Here is a 24,575-nt window from a genome sequence, read left to right as displayed (position 1 = left end):
AAATGTTTGATATTTTGTTTCGCTAATTCCAAACTTTGCAAGGTGACTCCCGATTTTTTTTTATTGATTTGGTAAGAGAATAGCTAGAGGTTTCATTCAGGAAAGTTTGAACAAAAGTTTAAGTCCTTCACTGTTGATACGCATACTACCTTAAAGCAGGTAAATGCGTTTTTTTCAAAGCGCAAACAAGTCCACTCAAGAGCAGAAATTCGAGCGAGGAAGTTAACAGAAACGTCTTTTCCCCTAATTTTATGAAGACCAAAACAAGCTAGTTGGCGCAGTTAGTCCGAATTTCATTTTACGTTTATCGGTCAGAAGTAAAGAACGCCTAGCCAGTGAACCATCTTTTAGTGTGGCTATCGGCCATTTTATGAGATTCAATTGACACCGCTGACGCACGACACTTTTTGTCACAATAGCTTCCCGCCAAGTGAAATTTCTCTTTCACTGCAAACATACTGCTTGCGTACGCATGCTATGCGAACACTACTAAAGCTCTCTCATTTTGCGCATCTCCCGCTCTGAATTAATTCTTTGCAATTCTATTTCATAACCGTATCCTCCGTTTGAGAGGATCTCCAGCCTGATAAACATAAAATATCATGATGATAAAGCCTCGAATTTTAGCTTTTGCTGTCGACCGTATTCCGACCTTGTAAGACGGCTCTACAAGCTATCATAAAACCGTCCAGACACACTGAAAACCGCTGTTTTATTTCGTCCAATTTACGGACGATGGAGATAATTACACGCTATTTAAAAGTTGTAGATGCATAAAAGATTTATGTTACGACTGTTTATAAGCTCTAGCGACGGCAATTTTCACATGGCGAGAAGTCTATGAAGGATTTTACGGCCATGTACCTTACTAAAGGAGACGTTACACACGATTTTCATGGAGGAAGACGTAAGACGTATCACTGACACGATTGTATGTAACGTCCCCCCGGCAGATTTGAGAATAACATGGTCTCCAATTCAGCGAATGCTGTCTCCGAAGAAGCACACAGGTAACCTGAAACGGGTTTGTGGTTGGTTGTTTTATCGGTACGGCTAGCACTTCGAGGGCAGTCCGGAGTTGATAGATAGATTAATTGAGGGCGTTTCCACTGGAGAAGTAAAATTCTCCTGGGGGGGGGGGGGCTGCAAAACAAAATTAATAGCATGTGAGTCTAACAAAGACAGATTTGCACGCGAGCTTGTGCGATATGAAGTTTCTCGACTGTGCGCCGTGGCGTGGTTTTTAGCACCTCCGGTAAAAATCAACAGTTAATGATCTAAATGTGCACGACCTCGGGGTCCCTGATCACCGTTTAAATACCAATCTTGTAAACCAATCCCCAATTTGGGCCAATTAACACACATAGCATGCCCGGAGACACCTTGTTTAGACTGCAGCGAGGAAGGTCACGACTCCTACCCTATCGGCAGCACTCGGGACGCCAAATCGAGTCAGCTCAGATCAAGGGGTGTGTTTGGAGGTCTCTGTGCCCCTGACACATTGACTACGATATTGTCAATAATACAACGGAGAATAAACACAAGATCTAAAATCGAAGTTTTCAGAGCCAGGCGCATTTCTAGAATCTGAAGTTTGGAGAAAAGATGGCTATATTGGTCCTCAGTTTCAAGATCGAATCAAATATTCTCTTGGGTAAAACGTATGACTCTCCGTGGGGAAGATCAGGATTTCCCGCGCTCATGGATTCTTAACTTTCGAAATTCGGCCGATGATAAAAATCAAAATTTTCATTTTCATTTTTATGTTTTGTTTTGTTTTTTGGTTTTTTTGGGTTTTTTTTTGTTTTTTTGTTTTGTTTTTTTTTGGAGGGGTAATACAAATTGAAAGTATAGCACATAAATGGGGTAATTAACAACAGAATTATAAAATTTGCTCCATCATCAAGTGTAATCAGGTTGACTCTCTCACCCGCACGGGGCTCAGGTGACTGGGTGCCTCACGTAGTGAGTTTGAATCCGATCGAAAATTTACTGAATTAATTAAAGCCCTTTTTGACCGTTGTTGATGACCTTATCGTCTCAGTGGACAAAAATAGCCGTTTTAACCGCCGGCGTTTTCCCGCGTATTTCTTGTCCACTACTGCGGCACGCCCACTACCTCAAACATAAAATTACATGTTCGATGAGCCGCGGAGTGGCGGCCCGGAACCCTAACACATCCGCTGGGAAAATAACGAAGGGTCACCGTCTATGTATACAATTGAGTAGTGGGTTCGATACTGTCACCATTTTGAAGGAGCGAATACATGGCACTGTGTGTGACAGCAATTTGTGTATAGCAGCCGCGCAATCACGCCATCACTTTACAAGCATATAGTTCCGAGAACCACGACGAGATCAAATATGTGGCTGGTTACGTTGGAAATTGATATCTTATGCGGATATGCTTTTATCAAACTCTCGGTGTATTTATTTGAGCGGAATAAATTGAATATCAACAATCACATCCTCTGGTTTGCTTTTTAAAACACGAAGTTTCTTCGTGTTCTCTGAGTTTTTTAACCGAATTCAGCTGTCTCCAGGCATGTAAGAGCGACTCATATGAACAGTGGACGACCCTCTCAAAACGCGGACCCGGCAATCGACACGTACACGCCGCTGTCGATCAAAGCACCCGATCCACCCAGGTATGCTAACTGATGCGAATCCCACGCCCTAGGGGGTACGGTCGGTCGGGGATGACGCGGAATGGGATCTCCGTCCAGGCACGTTGCGTTCGCAAGAGAAACTGTCCTCTCAGCGGTTCCCGTATGGAAAACCGCTGACGTGTGCGTTTTTTGGACCAAGTGACAACGAGGCCACAACGGTATCTGTGCCGTTGCTGAGTGGAGCCCGCCAGGGTCAGAGCGATGAAGGCTTCGTGTTTGATAAAGTGACTTAGCTGAGGTGACCGGGGACCAGTATATCTTGAACTTTGTCATTTGAATGAGAGAGGGGCGGAGGAGACTTGGCTGGGGAGAACGTAGAGCATGATGTAGTCAGATTTATTGGGGTACTAACCGATGGGTGGGTAATCGCTATTTGGAGGGGAAAGTTAAATGGGTCGAAAGAGTGGGGGAGGGGGAAACGAGAATTAATGGCAGGATTGCAGAGGGCCGGAGACAGTGGGCGTCAAATCATGGTATATTAATTTAAGTAGACTTTTACTTAGGTAGACTCGGTTCAAGTCAGTGAACAAGTCGATGGTTTTTTTCAAAAATCATTTGAAGTTTCTCTTATGTCTCTTCTATTTAATGTAAACCTATTTGAGATTTGGCGGCCCGGGTCAGGTTTTCCAGCGATCGCGTTTACCGTTGAGTCTGCGCAGTAGTGAGTTAGTTGACGATGCTGAAGTTATTTTCGTATTCGTTTTCGTATTCGTTTTCGTATTCGTATTCGTATTCGTATTGGAGTCACTGACAGAAATTGTTATTTTTAGTCCAGGTTTCAGGTATGAAACGTGCAATATACGATATTTACTGAGGTTCAAATATTCTGATAATTTGATTCGTAATTTCATCTGCCAAATTTGGTTAAATTTACATAAATTTGCATTTGTAGATTTTAAAGAATTTTGTTCACTTCATTTTATTTTTAAAAAAATACTTAAAATCGGTTGGGATCTGGTAAGGCAGCATCTTCGCTTGCCAATGTCTGTTGACCGGGCAGCTGGATGCACCCCGAAATCAGGTGGTCAGTGCCAAGTAATGGGACTCGTGAGAGCGGATGCAAAGGAGCTGCCCTGGACTGTACCATTGTTTTGCGGGGAGGGCAGATTTTTGTGAGGCGCTGTAAAACGGGTGACTGTTGAAAGCTATGATGAACGGGGGACTTGTCTAGGACAACCATCTGAATAAAAAAATGTGAAAATTGTTATATCCGGTCATCCTTTTGGACTCACTTTAGAATGATCATATCCATTTACAATTTGTATTTCAAGTATTTTACTTGATTTTGATATGGCTCTACGTAGACCTGAAATAAATTATAATAACAATACAATACAATACTTTACAAAACTCAGGGAGTGCGATAAGGCAAAAATTACAAAATTGCAAGTTACGACTAAGTTGTACGTGCTGCTACAGGGGAGAAAGTAACATAAATCAGTGACAATAGCGCTGTTCACGGTTACAGGTTTGTTACTAAATATAGCTGTACGCCCGCGACATCGGACACGCAGCTTGAAATGCGGACAAATTTTATCAATGTTGCATGCGTGGCTGTTTTTGCAGCTTGTACTCTGAGTCGTGAATATGTATTTTAGTATTCACCGTTACACTAGCAGTCGCCCACTGAGATGTATTTTCGTCGTTCTTGCATGCGTAATTTTCAAAAGGGTAATCTAAAAATGCGGACAAATATTTATTTTTGCATATTAATGAGAGAACAGTGACGTAAACTGTGAACGACTCTATAGGTAGTTTATCTTTCAGAGTAAAGATAAGATGTGAGCAATATTATACATAAAACCGGACCGACCGACAATTCATGTATTACATTCAATCAGGGCTCAAAGTAGCGACCATTTTCAGTCGCATAGGCGACCAAATTTTATGAGATTGCGACTGAATTTTTTTCAAGACATTTCTCCATACCGTATACGTGATCAAATACAACATATATTCGCTCAGTGTTCACGGAGCATTGTCCTGAAAGGCCACGACCCAAAAATACGCATTGAATAAGCATAGCCGTTGAGCGGAGTTACTCAAAGGTTTGATGAGCGCGTTCTCTCCTCTGCGCTGCCAATGTGTCTGCTGATGTTATCTTGAATGATCTGTCAAAATATCCCATGAATTTAATGATAAATTTTACTACAATCCAATCAAGTATCAGAAGCAGTTTTAGTGCTGTCACATCATTTCAAATGAACCAATCATAATCCCAGCATAAAATGTCATCAAAATATAGCTGACAAGGGAAAACAAGCAACCAGTAACTGCAACATGTTTCATGCGTTCACGTGCGTAATGAATATTTGCGTTAGTGGCATGTGACCGGCTAGACCATTTCCGGAAATCGTCCTTTGGAAAGCAGATCAAAGCATCGATTTCATCAAGCTTGGACTGGATTATCCTGTTTCATAAAGGTTTTTGTTTTCAGCTAGATCTAAATAGCAAGCAACTTTGTTGAAATATCATGGCAAATCTGCCGGGTAGCGACTGCAATTATGTAGAACCATGGAGGTAGTAGAGAACAGACCATGGATGGGACTGTGGCGATGACCTCAATTGACCCGAGCGAGTTCGATACACGCCACAAGTACCGCTGCGATATCACAGCTAGGATTAAATGCGCATATACGTTTGAGTTTTGTTCTCTTGCCTACAAAATATCTATCGAAAGTTGATAGTTGCTGCATTTCTATTCAGAGTTTTTGTTGAAAAAAGGAGCTATCTACGGCTAGCGGCTTAATTGGTCCCCCAAAATAGTACTGCTGAAAGTTTTCGGAGTGACCTGCAGAACGGAGTTGTAGAGCGGGGCAAACTGCGTAACACTAAAACTGGATCGCACAGTAACAAATGACGGAAACCGATCGAGCCAGTTGCGACAGCTACTAGACTAGCTGAAGTCTATTTATCATAGAATACAGGTATTTCTCGATATTTCGCGATACAAATTAATTTCCATGCATTCTGGTGTATCTTATCATAACACAAGTTGATCAACATGTTCTGGCAATGACAGTTGACGCAAACGCAACGAAAGAAAAAGAGATGGGCCGTACTGAAATAAAGACTCTGACAACAGCTCACACATTAATTTAATCTTTATTAGGGAAACAAATATACCGATCGGGAAATAGGCCTATGATACCATTTTATTCATCTCGTTTTCTTTTATGACGCTTTCCCACATCATATGAGATGATATTTTCTTTGCGACAGCAGTCTAAATATAGCATGTCATCGACTTAGGGGCATGCGATAACGTTGAGCCCTGCATTCACTGTCGTTATGACGATCACTTTCTCAGAGATATCAGTTTAAAACAAGAAAATTACCTTTTAAGTTTACAACTCGTCAAATTGGGCGGGTCAGCTAAATTTCCATTATCGATACTAATGATGTCAACAGAATGTGTAAGTTGGTTGTTGTGATAAAGTTAATACGAAAACGAATACGAATACGAATACGAAAATGATGTTTGTTTAAAAAATCTTTCCTCCAAAGACTACTACTGGCCCACAGGTTCTAATAGCTTGGTAGTCTGCTAAATAGATCGATTTTCGGCTCGATCTATCGATCCCGTGGTCAGTATGCCCGCCACTGTAACCTAGTGAGTATTTTGGTTACAATGGCGCGCATATCGACTACGGGATCGATAGATCGAACCGAAAATCGATCTATTCAACAGACTACCCAGCTAAGGAGTGCCTGTGTACTGGCCGTTTGTTTTTAAAATCTCTCCTCTAATTATAGCAACGATATCTTTCAATCTAGGGCCTAAAAAGATTGGATCTTTTTCAACTTACATTCTCAAATATTGAAGTATTGATATATTGTCATATAAAAAGCACTTTAAGTTCTGTAAAGACAGAACTTTTATATAATACGTACGAAATTCGGACTAAAAATAAAAAATTTTGTCAGTGACTCCAATACGAATACGAATACGAATACGAAAACGAATACGAAAACGAATACGAAAATAACTTCAGCATCGTAGTTAGTTTCTGCCCGGATTCCGGGTCAAACCCCCCCCCCCCCCCCCCCCTTTATCGCGTACACCCCACTCATCGCCTTCACCCAACTCAGACGTTTCGTATGATAACAGAACACAAATCATCGCGTTCACCCCACTCAAACATGCTCAAATCAAACTTTTAAGTAGCTTTGTAACTTATTCAGTCGGTGGACAATTCGACTGTCTGCCTTTCCACTTGCCCGAATAAATTCTCCCTCCTTGCCACCTCACCGTTGAGACAGGGGAGCAAAAATCTCTGCAGCCAAAGATCTATGTAGAATCTTGCTTACAGAGCGGCGTTCCCTTTGCGGGCCGAGCTCAGCTGAGGCTATCCTCTGCCCCTGGGCCGACACAAATCACCCGACGCAACGCTTTATTACAACAAATGGGGAAATTAGTTTAAATTATGTGCCGGGCAAGGGTAATTCGAGATACGAAAAATATACAAACACTGTTTTTTCACGTGACAGATACAGGCGACCGACTCGTGAGTGTTTTTTAGCGATATGCCTTCAGTATGTTCAAGTACGCACAGCGATTCGGGTCTGTATTCCATTATAAATCTGATATACATCGGATGTCACTATCACAGTTAAAGTTGCAATATGGATCAAAATTGTCGATTTTTTTTCGTAAAACTAAAGCAAATAGACCATACTACGTTGAAGTACTCTTCTTAGCTAAGCCTCTTTCCAATCCCGGCACACAAATACGTTCATTTTGATACGTTTCGGCCGCCTAGAAAAGCTGTTTTGTAAACAAACTTTCAAAACAAAAACATTGGCGTTTTCTGCTGTGCACGTGACAAGTACCACCAAGAGTGATGACGTCTCAATAGAGTGCACGTAGGAGACACGATGACAGAACTTGACATATATAATGATAATTCATTGTAAATTTTGCGTTTGCCTAACTTTGGTAGCATCACAATGTTTCAGAAATATAAGTATATCGATATGATAAAGTACAGCTCTACAAAAAAGATCGTGTGATTGATTTTTCTCACCCATATACATGTATGTCAGTGCCGCGCAGTGTGCACCTACTGTGTACGTTCGATCGATCGAGCGTCCAGACCACGTACACCGATCTGGTTGTGTTCACCGCGTGCCTGACAGCGTTTCTGCAATCCTCTCCCCGTTGCATGTTGTTACATTTTTCATGTTAAAAGGCGAGGTATCTGCACGCTATATTTATTTATATATTTATATAATATTTATCCACCACTGCAGAAGTTCGGCAACTGTCTTGCCCCTCAGTCAGGTCTTGCATGGCCATGTCAGCGCGTCGATCGACGCGTAGCATCGTAAATGAGACCATGCCATGATGGAAACTGCAGTTTTTCTTTGTTTCCGAAAAATGCATATTTGACCTGAAGGATATAGATTATCAACGAATGCTAACAGATCTAAGTTATTTCCTTGCGGAGGGACTACGGCCCGGTTCACATTACAAATCGTGGGGTCCGCACGGTGTTGGTAGGTCGGTGTTGCCCGAGGAAACACCGCTGGCTAGCGAAGTTGATCATCACACAGTGGCGACGTTGGTGCTTTCGCGAGAAACTGTAGACACAGTCTGCCTCCTCGACGTGGTGCAGTAGTCGCGGTCACTCTTTTTTCTGGTTCCATCTTTCGATCTGACCAAACATGGTTTATTTTGCCGACATTGTGGGCTAATTTCTGCCATTTTACTAAACTGAATCAGTCAGCAGAGACCAGGACGCGGGCAGACACCTGACCGCTTGCCCGTGGGAAGGCTAGCTAGGCATGTTGACACGATGTTGCAATTTCGCAAACCGTTACCATGCACCAAATACGCATGCGTACATATTCAAATAGTAAAAATGACGTTTCAAATTTTTTGCTTTACTCTCGCAAACAGTACGTACCAAAACAGCAATTTATTCGGTAATTAAATCAATTTACTCAAATTAGAGCCATCCCCGTGTTCCTGTTAATGGTCGAATCTGCAAATGAAATTGTTATGGATTTTTCTATGAAGTCAAATCTTCGAAATATGAAGGTCAATTCTGATCCATATTGCAACTTTAAATACTCACTTTTCATGCGCAATACGAGTCTCTCTCTCTCTCTCTCTCTCTCTCTCTCTCTCTCTCTCTCTCCAAAATAATAATGATGGTGTACGATGTTCACTAGTCAGACATATTGCTTGATATTCGCCAACAAATCGACCGCAGTCCAACAATGAATTTTCAGAGACTAAACATAGCTTAATACAGACACCGAGCTCATTGGCTGACAGCTCGTCTAAACACCTTATGAAGCGATGTCCCTGGAGAATATGTGTAAATGTGATTTTATAAACAATAACCAACCAGAATTCTGTAAAAATATTTCTAGCCCGTTCACCATTGGTAAGTTTGTTATACTTTTGTGGATGACCTCGAGGTCAAGATTCCACATCAACCCCACCAAAAACAATATTGTGAAGTATTGCCTTTCCAACTTGTATATAGAATAGTTTTATGACAAGGTTTTTGCAATTCTTAACCTACTGCATGATCATGGGGGAGCAGTGGTCCCCTCTCGCAGATCCAACCCCCAGAGGAAAGAGACTGCTCTGTGTAGGATGGGAAGCGCTTGATAGTGTTTCGTATTTTTTATACTCTTTTACAAAATTATGACAAGAACACTCATATTTTAATATATTTTTTTATTTTCCAATCGAATGTGTTCAAGCGAGCAATGGTCGATTGAAGATAGCGTGAGCAATGCATATAGTGTTGAAGTTGGTATTTAAAAAGTATAAGCTTATAATTGGACCAAACATGATATATCAAACTCTACCGTTAGCAAAAGCGGTGACAACTCTCTGGATCCTTGATCAATTAACACCTCATGTTGAGTTGAATAAACCTACGTCATGCATGTGTCAAAATGCAAAGTACACTCTCTCTACAAGCATCGCTGATCACGACCTACCGCAAGTAGAACATACCATAGGGACACAACGAATAAGTCATACGGAGGGGTGCTTCGCACTGGGAGTACCCAGCATTATGGGTCAGTGAGAATGGTTTATGACCTACATTTAACGAAAATGGGGATTTTTTTCTGCTTTTTTTGGGGGGGGGGTTAAGTTCAATAGCAACATACCCTCCATCTTGAAAATCCAAACCCGAAAAATGGTTGGGATTCAAAGCTGGGCTCGCTAGCTCTGAAAAGACGCCGCTCAAGCTGCCGTGTTACCTCACTCCCAACACCCCACCCAAAATACCAATGGTCGCTCCCTGAATGCAAATCGACGCGTCTGGCAATGCACTAGGGTAATGTAGTTCGCAGACGTGTGTGTTTATCCTGTTTACATTTGCTGAAAAGTGGATATTGTGGAACGTAAACGATGGTTTAAACCAACCCCCGACTCTGTGAACAGGTATACGGCGTATTCTGCTCCAGACAAGACATACTGTGTGGAACTTGTGTTACACGAACAACTTTGTCTTACAAAACAGGGCGAAGATTCTGTGGAGTGTAACTGATGACCATCACTTCAATTAAGTCTTTTCTGAGACTTGTGACACGGCAAAATACATAAGTACCCAATTAAACCGATATTGTGGTCGGATATACAGTTTCACCGCGTTGACTGAGATGGCTGCTCCTCGGGGTCAGGGGTCACGAATGTAACATTTCGCCTCATTGTGCGTTGTGACCCGGTGTCCCAGTTCTAAGCGACGTAATATTGTGATGATGCTGCAAAACGACTTCATCTCTGACCCTGCAATACGTCACAGGGAAAGTATTCACACATTAGCTCAGAGAAAAGAATGTTAACAGGGGGCCGAAAGAGATTACACCCATATTATGATGTGGTGACGTTATCCAAAATTATTAATTATACGCAGCAGTCTGAATTTGGCCAACGGATAGCTTAGAACCTTACGGACAGACTGTTCAAGGTTTTCTAACATTTTTTACGTCTTATGCGCAGGTCAGATTACCCTCTTTTGGGTCTAGACGTTTACTCTGTATGAGTCGATAGTATCTGCACTTTAAATTACCACGGGCATTATGAGGTGCGATATACAAGTCAAGCGCCCGGGGGCAAAGCAACTGCTGTGAATGTAACGGAAGATATTGCAACGTCTGTTCGACAAATGAACCTTTTCCTCCCGACATTTGTATCCCCGGATTACTCTGCCCGGGTGTAATTGTCCAATTTTTTGTTGTAACTCCGATAATATTTATGCTGTTTTCAAAGGCGCCGTATGTACCGGGAAACATGCATCTCTGCATGCGCAACTAGGTCTACATATTCCGAGAAACGGTACAGAATTAATTCCGAAGCATAATTTTTTACTTAATATCACCAACGCCCCTGAACCGTATCACCAGGAGCTATCGCGTGTATGTTAGCGTGGCAACCGACCTCCTCGAAGGAATGGCTCTCTATATCCCTGAAGTTGCATTTTGAGCGACTCAGCTGATCAGAGCTCAGTGTCCCACTGCCGCAATGTCGCCCTCTGTCGGCTTATGTCGTCCCTGAAGATCTACGCCTGTGGACAGAATAACTCCTATACAATGATTACAGAAGTCCTTCAACGATGCTTGCTTCTCATTACGGTTAACCCGCGCTGATCACCTGAGCAGCGGCACGCACACTGTTAATATTAGAGTGCATTCAACCTTCATGGATGTCAGGTCGAAAAAAAGTCAGCACGTTTTCGTCGTTTTTAAACCGTGTTGTGATTCGCACACCTTCGTTTCAAGGTTATACAGGGACAATCAATCTTTTCCCGTGTGGACCAAATCACCTGCCATGAAAACCGATACTTTAATCTCAGGATTTATATAAAAAAAAAGCAAACGATGACGTACATGATGAGAGCAGCCGGAAGATGAGCTTTCATTCTTTGCCCTTTGCGAAGAGCAAGCCACAAAAGGCTAACTAGTGTATATATGTTGAATATATGCTCGGAAAAGAAAGTTTTACACCTTATCTCATACTGTACTTTGTCAGAAGTTGTGGATTCTCTTTTATAATAAATGCCAGGAAAAATGGCTGTCATATGATTTGGGGCAAAACACCCAGTGGCGCTACAACCATCGTTACTCCGACATGAGAACAGGTTCTCGAATATAGCAACAACCTTGACATTTTCTGATCGACATTTATTGAAAACGCGCGTTGGAAAGTTGGGCGAAAAAAATTTGAATAATCGGATTTCATCTTAAAAGCTTTATAGCGCCAGTCTACAAAATTTGCCGTCTAGCAATTGCCCAAACTTGCAATCATTGATTGCAACAACTTTCAAGAGCGCTTCGCTCCCTCGAGATACATATCAAATCATTGCGCGTGCTGACAGAAAGCGGGAAAGGAGAAATGTTCGGGCGACAAATTGTCGTTTGGCACATCTTTTGTAGTTTTCCTTAACAATTTTATCAAGCGGCATATTGAATCACCCTTATTCACGACAAGGATTCCGAAAATTAGTCGAAACTCTCATTTTTGTCCCTTATAAAGCAGAAAGAAAACTATGGGTCAAAGGTCATCAACACCTTGATAAGTGATATTTGAAAAGCGAACCTGCACAGGCTTTGAATTGACACTGATTGCGATTTACAGTTGGAATTGATTTCGCCTGAGGGAGAGTGGTGGATTTTGTTGATGACGCCTCGCATAAAAAGCCCCGGATGATAGAGAGAAATTGGCTGTCGCCTCCCTTGTTAAGGCCGCCAATTTACAGCGACTTGAAAGGTAGCCCACGTATCTGAGACGGTAAACCGACACATTAGGAGAAGGGCACCCGACAATGCGGAACAACTAACAAGGTCTTCCTGTGTCAATATGCGGGTGAAGTATGATAGGAAAAATCAGGAACTAGAGAATGCACTCAAAATCAACCTGTAAAAAGCCGAGAGAGAGCTTGTTCTTCATATGCGGCAACATTCCGCTTTTGTATGTTATTTTTATGATCCAACGGGCCTATATTCGACGAAAGAACCCGCTCATCCCGAAATGATCACATGTTCGCGTAAATCAGCGCGAATTCCACAGTTGCCGTACGCGTTGAGTGATTTCATTTCGCGGGTGCGGTTCTTCAGTGCAACGACAATACGGTTCAAGCAAGGCGCTGTCAATACGGCGAGCTTTTTCCCGTAAATTAGGCGGAGAGAAAAAAGAACGCCGGCGACCTTGGGGAAACATTTACCTGTACGTTATGGATGCTAAATTGTTATTAAGCATACATAAATGATACAGCGTGTCCTTGATAAAACGAATGCCGAACCGAGTTATCGGTTTTGTGCTGTCGTCGGCAATATTCCTGTGTCATCGACCAGACAACACACTTTCACGACTTACTGTGTAATTTCAATGCCAAGGATGGTGAATAAGAATTCATAATAATTACTTAATTTAAATTTCACAGATAAAATAGTTCGACGGCTTCATTGCGGTGTCTCAATTGTTCGCAAGTCAAAGTCGATCACATTGATGATCTAACTCAAATAGGAAAAGCAAACGATATTTTTTTCCAGTTTCCGCTGACCTCACATCTGATCTGAAGATGCGCCGAGAACAGGCCCTGCAGAATTAATTGTATATGATTGTTCACGAGAATGTCGCAAGTGGCGCAACGAAAGTGACATGCTGCGTATACCTAACTTCGATTATCCGCTATATTACCAACATCCCAAGTGTACCGAAAAAGTGTGGGCATGTTAGTCTCGCTGCTTTGTTTTGAGTTTAAAATGTTTTGAAGATCAAACATTAACGCAAATAATAATGTCAATCATGCACTGAAAAGTAATATTAAACTCACTGTATGTACCGTTATGTGCTAGTCTGGGCATATAGTTTAGAGCAGCAGTTACCTAAAAAGCATTTTTCTGGTAGATTGTAGAAATTACGTCTCTGCATTATTCATCTGTTTCATTTGCAAACAAGGCGAAGATATGCGTCAGCGACTTTCCGACCTCTTTCTGGTTTCCAGATGCAAAATACGTATATACATACTACAAATAATGACTTGGTTGACGAGTATATTAATACAAAGACAATTTTATACAGTGTATCTTCTTCGCCATATTTGCCTAATTTCAAATTTCCCATGATGCAAATGGCTAAGCTTTAAAGACATCGTGGCTGAGGAGTTCGACGCAATGCGCAAATCGATGCAAAATTTTACAAGCTCAAATTCAAGAGTCCTTTGACAATAATAATGATGATAATTATAATAATGATTACCAAATGATGTAATGAGTGAAACTGGCTTTGGTTGTTTATCGATACAGCAACTGGTCGCCCTGTACTATCCTTTCCATTGGCACAGAGCGCATTACATCTGTGTGGCTTCCTTGAGTGTGTCGCCGAAGGCTGTCGACATGGTAACGTGTATATTTTCGTGTAGGAACTACGATAACAGATCGTAAGGAGTGAATCACCCACGGCACCGGAGCAAGCTGTCAATCACGATGACTGACAGCGGCGCCCGAAGCGCGGGGAAATTCGAACGCGCCAACGCGTTTGTTTTGCAGAACGGGTGGCGTGGCATTTCATTCCCCTCGCTGGTCGGGGCTCGATATATGTTACCTTGCGTGCACGTCACATGACCCCAACGTCAACTTCTACATCTGGGTAAACAGCGGAAACTGTGGCCGGTGATGTACTTGGCCGAGTTTGTATTCTAAAGAATTCCCTGGGTTCACGAAAACCACAAGAACTCGCCTAATTATGTCTTAAAATTTCCAAATGGTTTCAGCCGGATCACAAGTCCCTTTGGTGTCAACACTTCCTCATCACTCACTGTCGCAGAGTGACTATTTATGAAAAAGGCACTTTACCATTTTTGTAAACAAATCAAATTCCAAGACAACATTTATTGTTGACCTATTATGTCAATTTAAACAAACAAGCATATAAATCAATCTCTCTCTCTCTCTCTCTCTCTCTCTCTCTCTCTCTCTCTCTCTCTCTCTCTCTCTGACGTCAAAGATACAAGGTATACATTCAACATATTACCAAAGCAGGTCACAAATGGACAAATGGCGCTGACCTGTGACTATCAGTGAGAAAAAATCGACAATAGCAGATGGTGTGAAACAGATGACAAGTGACCTCACTATTAACGCTGAACTTTCAAAAAACGCATTGAAATAAACATAACTCCGGAGCAGACAGGAACACCTTGTCTGGTACGTTTTCCGCTTTTGCGACCTTGACATAAATCATGCCCTCCCGCGGCCAATTTTCAAGGTCGAGAATTTTTTTCTTCCACCGCTAATTGCCCCAATTGACTGGGTAATTGTTTGATTGATGTGATGGATGAGTTCTTCTTTTCGTATTTTTCTTTTATTTATTTATCAATAAAAATACCAGTGCAAACGGGTCGCTGAGGTCACGCGTGTAAATTTAACTGACAGCATCCTCGCTCGATGGCTTTTTCGTCTTTCACACTCACAGGAAGGGATGTCGCAATTCGCGGTAGATTCACACTGTGATTCAAAAGCGCATTATGCCTGATCAGCCGTTATGTCAGTTTTCTGGAGATAATTCGGATTGCGTCAGTGTCAAGGTCGTTGCAAGTTCACGGTGTCAAGTTGGCTTTTCGCCTTGGTGCACGCCTGACTCCCCTCAAGAGTAAATGATAAAAAAGACACGCTGGCCGAGCGGCCAAGGCCTCCGTCATCACGTGTATGGCTTCTATCAGGGGTGTCAAAACATTTCTGCAGGCAGGACAAGGTGAAGTCTCTTTCCTATTGCCTTTGGGGATGTCAGTTTATTTATTTTCGGTACAGATGAAATAGATGAGTAGTTCAATCTGCAGATGCCTTTAGCTTGATCCTTTTTGTAAGACATGTTTAAAATTGACAATGGCTTTGGTTGACTACAGATACACGCCTAGGTGTGAGTTTTCAGGACGAACTTGTAATAAACTTGGTTTGAAGTTTGCAACAATCGGTATCACCAGGAAAGTGACGATTAACTTGTCGATGAGTGCGCAGATTGAACGTCTGGGTTACGGGCGAACAAAGTAAAGCAGGAGAGACGATTTTACGGATCAACTAATTGGCCAATAGATGGGTGTCTTTATGTATATAGTGTCACTTAATGATGTTGACTGAATGGCTGACCAATCGATCGATGAAGCAATAATCATGAAGAGGCGTTGAATCTAAGTCACTACATACATGCATGCATGCATACATACATACATACATACATACATACATACATACATACATACATACATACATACATACATAGATACATACATACATACATACATACATACATACATACATACATACATACATACATGCATGCATGCATGCATGCATGCATACATACAGACAGACAGACAGACAGACAGACAGACAGACAGACATACATACATAGCATGCATACATGCATACAGATAGACAGACAGACATAGCATGCATACATGCATACAGACAGACAGACAGACAGACAGACAGACATAGCATGCATACATGCATACAGACAGACAGACAGACAGACAGACAGACATAGCATGCATACATTCCTACAGACAGACAGACAGACAGACAGACAGACAGACAGACAGATATGCATAGGGAGCCAGGTAAATGAATGAATTGGTAAATTGGTGTGTATCTATACATGTTGATTGCTGGAGCGATTGATTGATTGATCGCCCGTGTCTGCGTATGTGGCTCGATGATGTGTACATGATTTGCTGGTCGTTGGAATGCTCATTGAGATGGACACGGATTGATATGATGATGCATAAATAGATGAGTGAAATATCGGAAATATATTGACCTAAAAAGAAACGGTTTTAAATGCGAACGAATTGACAAACAAATGAACATCGTGTAGGGAGGTGTGTCGCCAAGGGAATTCCACAAAATACTGGTTGTGACAGAATGTCATTTGCGTCAACGCCTAAACACGCATCTCCGTTTCTCTGTCACGTTAGCACGTAAAATATCTAAGATAAATTTGGCTCAGCTCAAACCACGGGTCAGTAACCTTGGATTTTATGGTTTTGGGCAGCGCTCCAATATGTCGCGTTTTAATGACTTTTTGCCAATTGTACACAGAGTACAACAGTACACAGAAAATGGTAGAGTCGTCTAACCTAGATCATCTTATGTTTCAACCTTTGATCTCACTTTACCTGTAATGTAGAATAGGATGTAAAAATAAAGACGGAGGAGAAAATGTTTTCAAGATTAAATATGAATTCTGTGCCATTTTGACAAATGGCGTTCTGCCATTTTCCTGTCGAGGGATGGCACCCTATTCCAGTAGTTACTCTGACGATAATTACTATACTGCAAACCCGGTTTGTATGCAGGCACACGTTCGCTCGAACGCACGACTACAGCCGATTTCTTATAAACGCCACCAGAAGTAATTTGATAACAATACTTGGGAATAGAACCCTGATATATCTGATGACACCATCTGCTAAAATGAAATACTACCTCCGGCAGATCGCATCTAGAAATACGCCAGTGCAGATCAAACAGACCCTGGTTCCTACGACCTCTGTAGGAAGTAGGCTTCGTTTCGCTTCTCACTTCGGTAGCGGCTGTTTCTCTCAGCGCCTGTGTGCGCTTGAAAGTTTGTGTGCAGCTTCTAAATAGGAGCGCATGTTGTGCCTTATTGACACATTTACCAGAATATTGTCTTCTTTCCAACAACAATCCACGCGGTAATAATTCTCAATAAGACATTATATGGAGGGAATACCGCGGTCTGATGGCGAGTCTACGTACACTTGGCTCAACGCCAAGATTTCATATTGGTGATCAATAGGTACATCATCTTGACATTAAACATGTTTATCACCCATTTTATCTTCTAATTGTACTCGATTTGTTTTTCTGCTAATTGAAGATAAAATGTACGATCGATTAGCCATGTTACACTCATCTTCAATTATCGGCGATAAATATTTAAAGAACTGGATTTTACATGGCGAAGAGCAGAAATGTTAGGGTGCCCATTGGCAGGCAGGTGCGTCCTATGAAATAACGTGACTTATCACGAGACCTTGTGTCGGGATCAACGAACTGCAAGTACCTGCTTACGTCACGGGAATCGAACAATTAATCGCGCCTCGCATGTTGTTGACGATTACTAATACTAGGTGCACATCCTGTAGCCTAGAATTCTCGCACGCGAGTTTATTGATTAAGGATTTTATCGGCGATTAAACAGACAAGGTCAGGCGGAAGATCTCGGGTGAGAAACCGAAGGCGGCCGCGTTCAACGTCCGCTGCCACGACAAACGAACGACAGCGACCACGTTCGCTTCGCGCCAGGGCTGGACTGGCGTCAATACATGGTGTCATCGGCTTGTTCTGTAGCTCATCTGCATGAGCATTTTTATGTTCAGGTATGCATTGGGAGGGGAATGGGAAGAAAATATGGCGGCAGTTCCGTAGCCAAGAATCTTGTCGCTGTTTCGGGGCTCGTTATCGCTCACTGTCCCAAACATCGGGAAAGTTGTACGCTAACAAGATGAAAAGAGTGACGTAGCGGAGTCCATCCCAGTGAGACAACAAGAACAGGTAGCCTGCGCGCCTGAACGATAATAACTGCACTGTGGTCAGAAGGATGGCGCGGCGCTGTATTTGCTACACTCATACAGCTATAATATATAATGAGCCCATCAAACGTTATGGTATTGAGCATTTTGAAAGTTATATTAAGCATGTATGAAGCAAAAGTAGGGCGATCAACAAAACGTGTCGGAATGTTACTTTGAAAAAAAGGCACAAACACATTACTGTAAAATAAAATGCGTTCACAAGTGAAGGACGGACTATTTGAAAATTTACGAGCGCTTTGATATTACCTTAGTACTTCAAATTTCTACTTCCGATATCCGCTGCTGGTGATAATATCACCTTAAAACAGGAGCAATAATGACGTCATATTTACTAGTTGATATGCTTACTAGTAGTTCAGTGACCCTAAACCGCTCTGCCGGCAACAATCCGCTGCAGATGGGTATCTCGCCCTCGGCGAACACGCCAACCGAAGGTCACGATATTTGAGGCGGGAAATATTTTATGGTCTGATCGTTCAGTTTCTAGTCAGTAAAACTAAGTTTTGAAATACAAACGGACACGTAGATGAAGAAAATGCCGAAAGAGAGCGTACCTCACAAACCGAAAAGCGACGAATACTCTTAGTTTTTACGGCCGACTGAGACCCGATTAACGTTGAATGGTCATAACCCAAGATAGTGGAAAATAACTGTATATTCGGTAATTCTGATTTAAATAACAACACTGGGTGGCGAGCGGGAACCGGCAGCTGAAAAAGTGTCAAAAATATTCCGGTGCTGACTGCGACTGTGATGTGTCGTAGACTAGTCTCGCGGGCTTTATTACAAGACGTTTGTTTTGTTTGTTTGTTTGTTTGTTTGTTTGTTTGTTTGTTTACCCTGAGAGCCTGAAGCGTCCCCTCTACAAAACGGCCCGGAAATGACGTTAAATGAAGAAACTTAAACAAAACAGACCATCACGTCATTTTATTTCATAAGGTCCTTGTATTATCAGTTTATTTATTTATTTATTTATTTGTTTATTTGCCTATTTGTGTATTTACTATCGCCACATGACAAGGACCCTTGGGTACGCAGTCAACAAGCGACGAAGAGCTCGCCCCCTTGCAACACGTACACTTGCAAATAATATGGTGTATGACAATCGTTAACATGCTGATAGAATTTCAAAGTTGATACTGGCTGTCAAGATAAAAAGAAACGCGTTCAAACCAAGATGGGCCTCTGGAATCTCTGCTCTCCGCGAGCAAAAAAGGGGGACCGGCGTTTGAGAACACTAAGTGAGCGGTTTGCACCGGTGGACGGTATGAAGTTTCCAAGTGTCAATCCATTCGCCCATTGACATGGTCTTAAACTATACACCACAGGTGTGTAAAGCTGACGGCGGGCCGGTACCTTTAGTAGCCGCGTTGTTAGGCTCCTAAACAGCCCCGATACGTCCTCGTATTTTGTTATTGATAGCCGACAGGTAGGAGTGCAAATATTTTGGGTATCTCTTTTCTAGAGTAGGAAGACAGATCAGTTTGGATGTCTGGGTCGTATTTACCTCTCAACAAAGAAAACAGTAAGCTGATCCAACGGCACTCCATGGCGGTTTTCTTCGCCAGAGTACCCGTCTGGCCGAACATATAATTACGGTGCGTTAAGTACAGAGGGTGGGTCTCAGATGGACTTTGATTAACGAGTTGGATTTCTCCCCGCCAGAGAAAAACCGAACATTTTACGATGGTGTTCTTGTGGTCTTTCCCCAACAACTTGTGGCCGGGCGGTTGAATAACGTTACGGGTGCTTGAGATATCAACGATGTATTGTTGACGCCGTCAAGTTTGAATTCCGTGGATTTTCCTCGTCTGCCCGGGACCAGAATGCTTGAACGCAGGGAGCCGACAGCAAAAGTCGGCGTTCTGTGTTCTAAACCTCAGCGATGAATCATCTTCGCACGGGCATCCTTGAACGTGATCACCTTGCCTACTTAATGTCGCGGGTTTTCGTTTCTGATACACTTTACGGCCACCTTAAAAAAAAACGCAAAGTCATCAAATTTTACTTTTTTCTCTCTTTGCACTCACGTAGTCCAAATAAAACGGGTCAAAAATCAAGCCAGCGACCCTTCCTACAGAGGAATTACGTAGTGCCATCTTGATACACGCCGAGGAATAAATTTGCAGTCGGCGGTCGGCTTTGATGAGAAATTAACGGTGCCGTACATAAAAACACTAAACGTAAAAATCGTGGCGACCTTGAGAAGCCTGGATTCGGACTATGGGGGCAATTCAATTTAGACACTTCAAAAAACAGCGCCACATTTTACGAACGACAGGTAAAACAACGACTGTTTGGTAACCACCTTTTCACGTATTGCAGACTGCCCACTGTAAACGACCTTTTCATGGGTTTGGTCGAAATTCACAAAATAACACCTATTGAAAAAGCGAGTTTGTTTATTTTCAGTATTTTGTTTGCTTACGACTTATTGTTTCCAAGCGCCCCCCCCCCCATTTTCTCCTATAGCCGACAGTGACGAAAAATCGAAATATCTCGTCTGCTGGCCAAACAGAGACATTAACCACAATTACAACTTTTTGTGACGACATAAAACAGTCGTTCGGCTATTCCGAAACCCGCTACATTTATGGAACCAGAAAGGTGTGTACGAGCGCCACCCTTTGTCGAATAGTGGCTAATTCCCTCCTGCTGGGAAAAAATGAGTAATGTTCGACCATTTACATTGATGATTCTGTATTTAACTTTCTCACAATTTGTCATGCTAAAGACCAACTTTAATAAAATTTACATAACTGGCGCACTCTTTCCATGGCTAAATTTGGTAATATGCGTCACTGGGCTCCCTCCGTTTGGCTTGACCGTGAAGTATTGTAATTATTTGCGCGCTAATCACAAATGACAAGACGATGATGTGTAACTGTAAAGTCATCGAAAATTTAACTGTCGGTCGGTGTAATTTTCCCGCCGAAATATCAGAACAAATTTTCTCACCTGTGTTCAGAATTTCCACAAATAAGTTAAAACGTGTTTTATATTGGAGTATCTTTCATCACATTACCATAAAAAATCTCTTAAAAACAATTTGCATCATTTTTCGCCGCAGACGATATTGTAGGTCGCAGGTGAAGTCACTAACCGCGCGTTTTTTCTGTCGCCAGGTTGTATGTAGTTGCACCGTAATGGCGTTAGAATGTTTAGGTAAACAGCATCGCTTTGAAACATGCTATGATATCACTGAAAATCTGAGGTGCGCAACAAATCGATTCGATAGTAATTACGTATTATTTGTTCAATACATTCCTCGGTAGGATCGGGTTTGACTTCTCAGAGTGGCGCGGGCTGCACTGCGCGAGTCGAGTCCTCCATCGATCATCGATGAAATTGACGCATATTAATCATATTTGCATACGGAACTCGAAAGCCTTACTCAAACAGCTGTCAATGATAAACCTCAACCTCATTTCATTCCGGCATTGTGGATGCAGCGCACGTATTTTCACTGTTGTCAAACCGACTGTGGGCCACGCGGTCGTGTGCGGCAACCATGTTAAAATGTGACGTGCATTCCTTTTCAATTTTCCTTATAAAGTTACATACATGTTATTTTTACCAATAACACTCTGAATAACGCGACAATATCATGATTATGTTTAGCCTGCGATTTCTAAACCATGCCCAGGAGATATAGAGACATTTATTGATCGATTCGTATGCCTATATCAGTTGACACGATGAGCACTGTGCAGAAGAAGAAAACGCGAGACACAAAACCAGTTTTGTCAAATATTTTCGAGTAATCCGTGTTGTAACCAAGGCAACGCCGGAACTCATTAGCTGCAGCTCAACAAATTCACTAGTAAATGTGACTATTCAATAGATGTTTCTTGGAAAGTAAAAAAATATTGCCTATGTAAAATTCTGATTTCACTTAATTGTGCGCACATAACACAGTAATGACGTACATCTATCTGTGATGACGTAATATTTTCGATTTTGATGAGCATCACAATATCGGGAAGAAAAATTTTGAAAGCTGCTGGAAGACGTAATGATTTTAGGTGACATTTTAGTCTTTATGAGCAAAACAAAACAAAATCGCACGTATAGAAGCTTTCCTGTGTTTATGACGTCATGCAAAATGCCACAGTGCACGCATCGTGACGCTGTCAATTGTATTAATCGAAATGAGGGAAAAAAAGATAAAATTGCCCGGGAGTAAGGTTGCGGGTTCGTGTTTTGAATGTTTGAGCAACAAATTGTAGATTAAGTTCAAAATGTGTGCAGCCTAGAACCCGTAACCTTGACATCTCCGTTCAGTGTCGTCCGTGGAATATCGATCTCAAGACGAGCGCCCCCTTGTCGTCCACGCGTCAGTCGCGCGGTAAATCATAATTAAGCTCAGAATTTCAAAGTCAATGCCGTGAGTCACGTTGACTGTGCTGCGAAGAAGCGATCTGACTTTCACATTCGAAAGCAAGAAAGACTAAGCCGTGAGTCTCTCTCTCGCTAAACTTATGCGTCATCGATGACGATATCGAAAAATCCCCCGGAATTTGGTTTGAAACATCTCCGAGCGGTGATTAGTTATGATTACTGTTCATCAGTGATGATGTCATCGGGTCAGAGGTTAAATCCAGGCACCTCTAATTCCTCAGCTGATACTTGAGTGTTATGGGTATCTCATCATCTCGCCGTGTGAACATTACTAGATTCTGAACTCCGCGTGCTTCAATAAGACCGATGAGTCATCCTTCTCGAATTACACTCGCGTTACCATGGGAACCCTAAAACGATGATATCATATTAAGTTCAAGGTTGCACTTTGCCTACCACTGACTCAACTAATGCTCGTAGGATTCGCCTGAAAACGACCTTACAAAATGCCGAGTTCGAATTCTGACGAGTTTTGAGTTCTGCTACAGCTCTCTTACTTGTGTAAGGTACACAAAGCTGGTTTAAGGTTTAAGTGTCGTCTGGACAACGCCAATACCATGGCCTGGAAGTGGCTGACTATTAAAATTTTTGAACGCTCCAGTGAACCATGCTGCTACGGGCTTGAGTGTGTTGAATTTATTGAGAGACATTCGCTTAGGGAACATAATAATTCGAGCAGTCAATTACGGAGAAACTCGGCAACGTGGAGAGGTCGTACGCTGGATACTGAAAATTGAAAGATAACTTTCGATTGATGCCACGAGCGAGGATTATGCCTGAACCGATAGAACTTGAGGAGCGCGAACGTACAACAGGAGCCTCTCAAGAATTATGGGTACACCCTCCACCGTCAAACGAACTCTCTATCACTTGTCTTGGGTTATATGAGCACTCTTTCTTTCCGTATGCTTGAAAATATCGCGACCGATAATAAATCTCGCTTACTATCTCCCGACTAAATTTAAAACGAGAACAAATTCTCTCGGAATTCCTGCAATGCAGTCAATCACACAGATTGATGTCGAGGACAAGGGAAAGAATGCATGTTCAATTACCAAATTATTCCCGCTTTACTACCTATCGTCTGCATAAAAAAAATCCCGCGCGCGGAAAATTGGTGGGAAGCGTCAAACTTTTAGCGCTTAAAATGGTTGACGTTTGAAGTAAATGAAAACGTTGGCTGTGAAAGTTTAATTCACAGTGTTCAATTAGGGGCGAAAGGTTTGGACGTCGAGGGGAAAAATGCCCTATCAGTTTCCATCACGCCTGTCTTCATATTGACCAAAGAACCATATGTGGATGAAACAACTGTAACTTGCCGCCTTGTACGTTCGTTTCACGCATGTCTACCACTGAATGGTGCCAAAAAATCGCTACCTGGATCCGAGGGCGTTGGTTTTATTGATAATTTCTATGATAGCTGTTTGCTCAAGAATCCGTCACTTAAAGTTATTAATAGTCCCCCAACCTAAGGAAAACAGTCCTTGGGCGTATGAAAGCATTCCGCTGACGGAAAATTGTCGGATTCAAAGTTCATAAACATGCAAAGTCGGAGACAATAAAATTGAATGATGGGCTAATCACAGCTGAGCTAAAAAGCGCTTAAGAGTCTTTGATGGTGCCATGTCGACTTTCAAAACAGTTTCCAAATGAGCGTGACCTTAAAATAGGGGTCATGTCTTGACGACAAAAGGCCTCAGGTCGCTTGGTATGTGTATAAATACGTTAGAAGTGGAGCAGGGGACACAGATTTTTTCACACTTGTTATCGAGGGCAAAGTAGGGTTATCATCAATCGGGAAAGAGGGGCGCATTACGGAGAAGCTCGTTGTTTGTAAAACGAACTGGATATAAGGGGGGTGGCGGGGAAGCTTGTACAATTAGCCCGCTCTCAAACAAGGGGCGGGAGTGACGCA

The 24,575-nt window shown here is 42.2% G+C and overlaps 1 protein-coding gene across 2 annotated transcripts in view; it reads right to left on the bottom strand.

Moving 5' to 3' along the window:
• Positions 1–24,575, bottom strand: part of LOC139133438 (5'-AMP-activated protein kinase catalytic subunit alpha-1-like) — an 89,784-nt gene that overhangs the window by 25,521 nt on the left and 39,688 nt on the right. The gene's annotated exons all lie outside the window — the stretch shown is intronic.

The sequence above is a fragment of the Ptychodera flava genome, chromosome 5 (assembly GCF_041260155.1).
Source record: "Ptychodera flava strain L36383 chromosome 5, AS_Pfla_20210202, whole genome shotgun sequence".
Classification (NCBI taxonomy): Eukaryota; Metazoa; Hemichordata; class Enteropneusta; family Ptychoderidae; genus Ptychodera; species Ptychodera flava.
The sequence above is the reverse complement of the archived record's forward strand: the minus strand, read 5'-3'. Positions and strand labels throughout refer to the sequence as shown.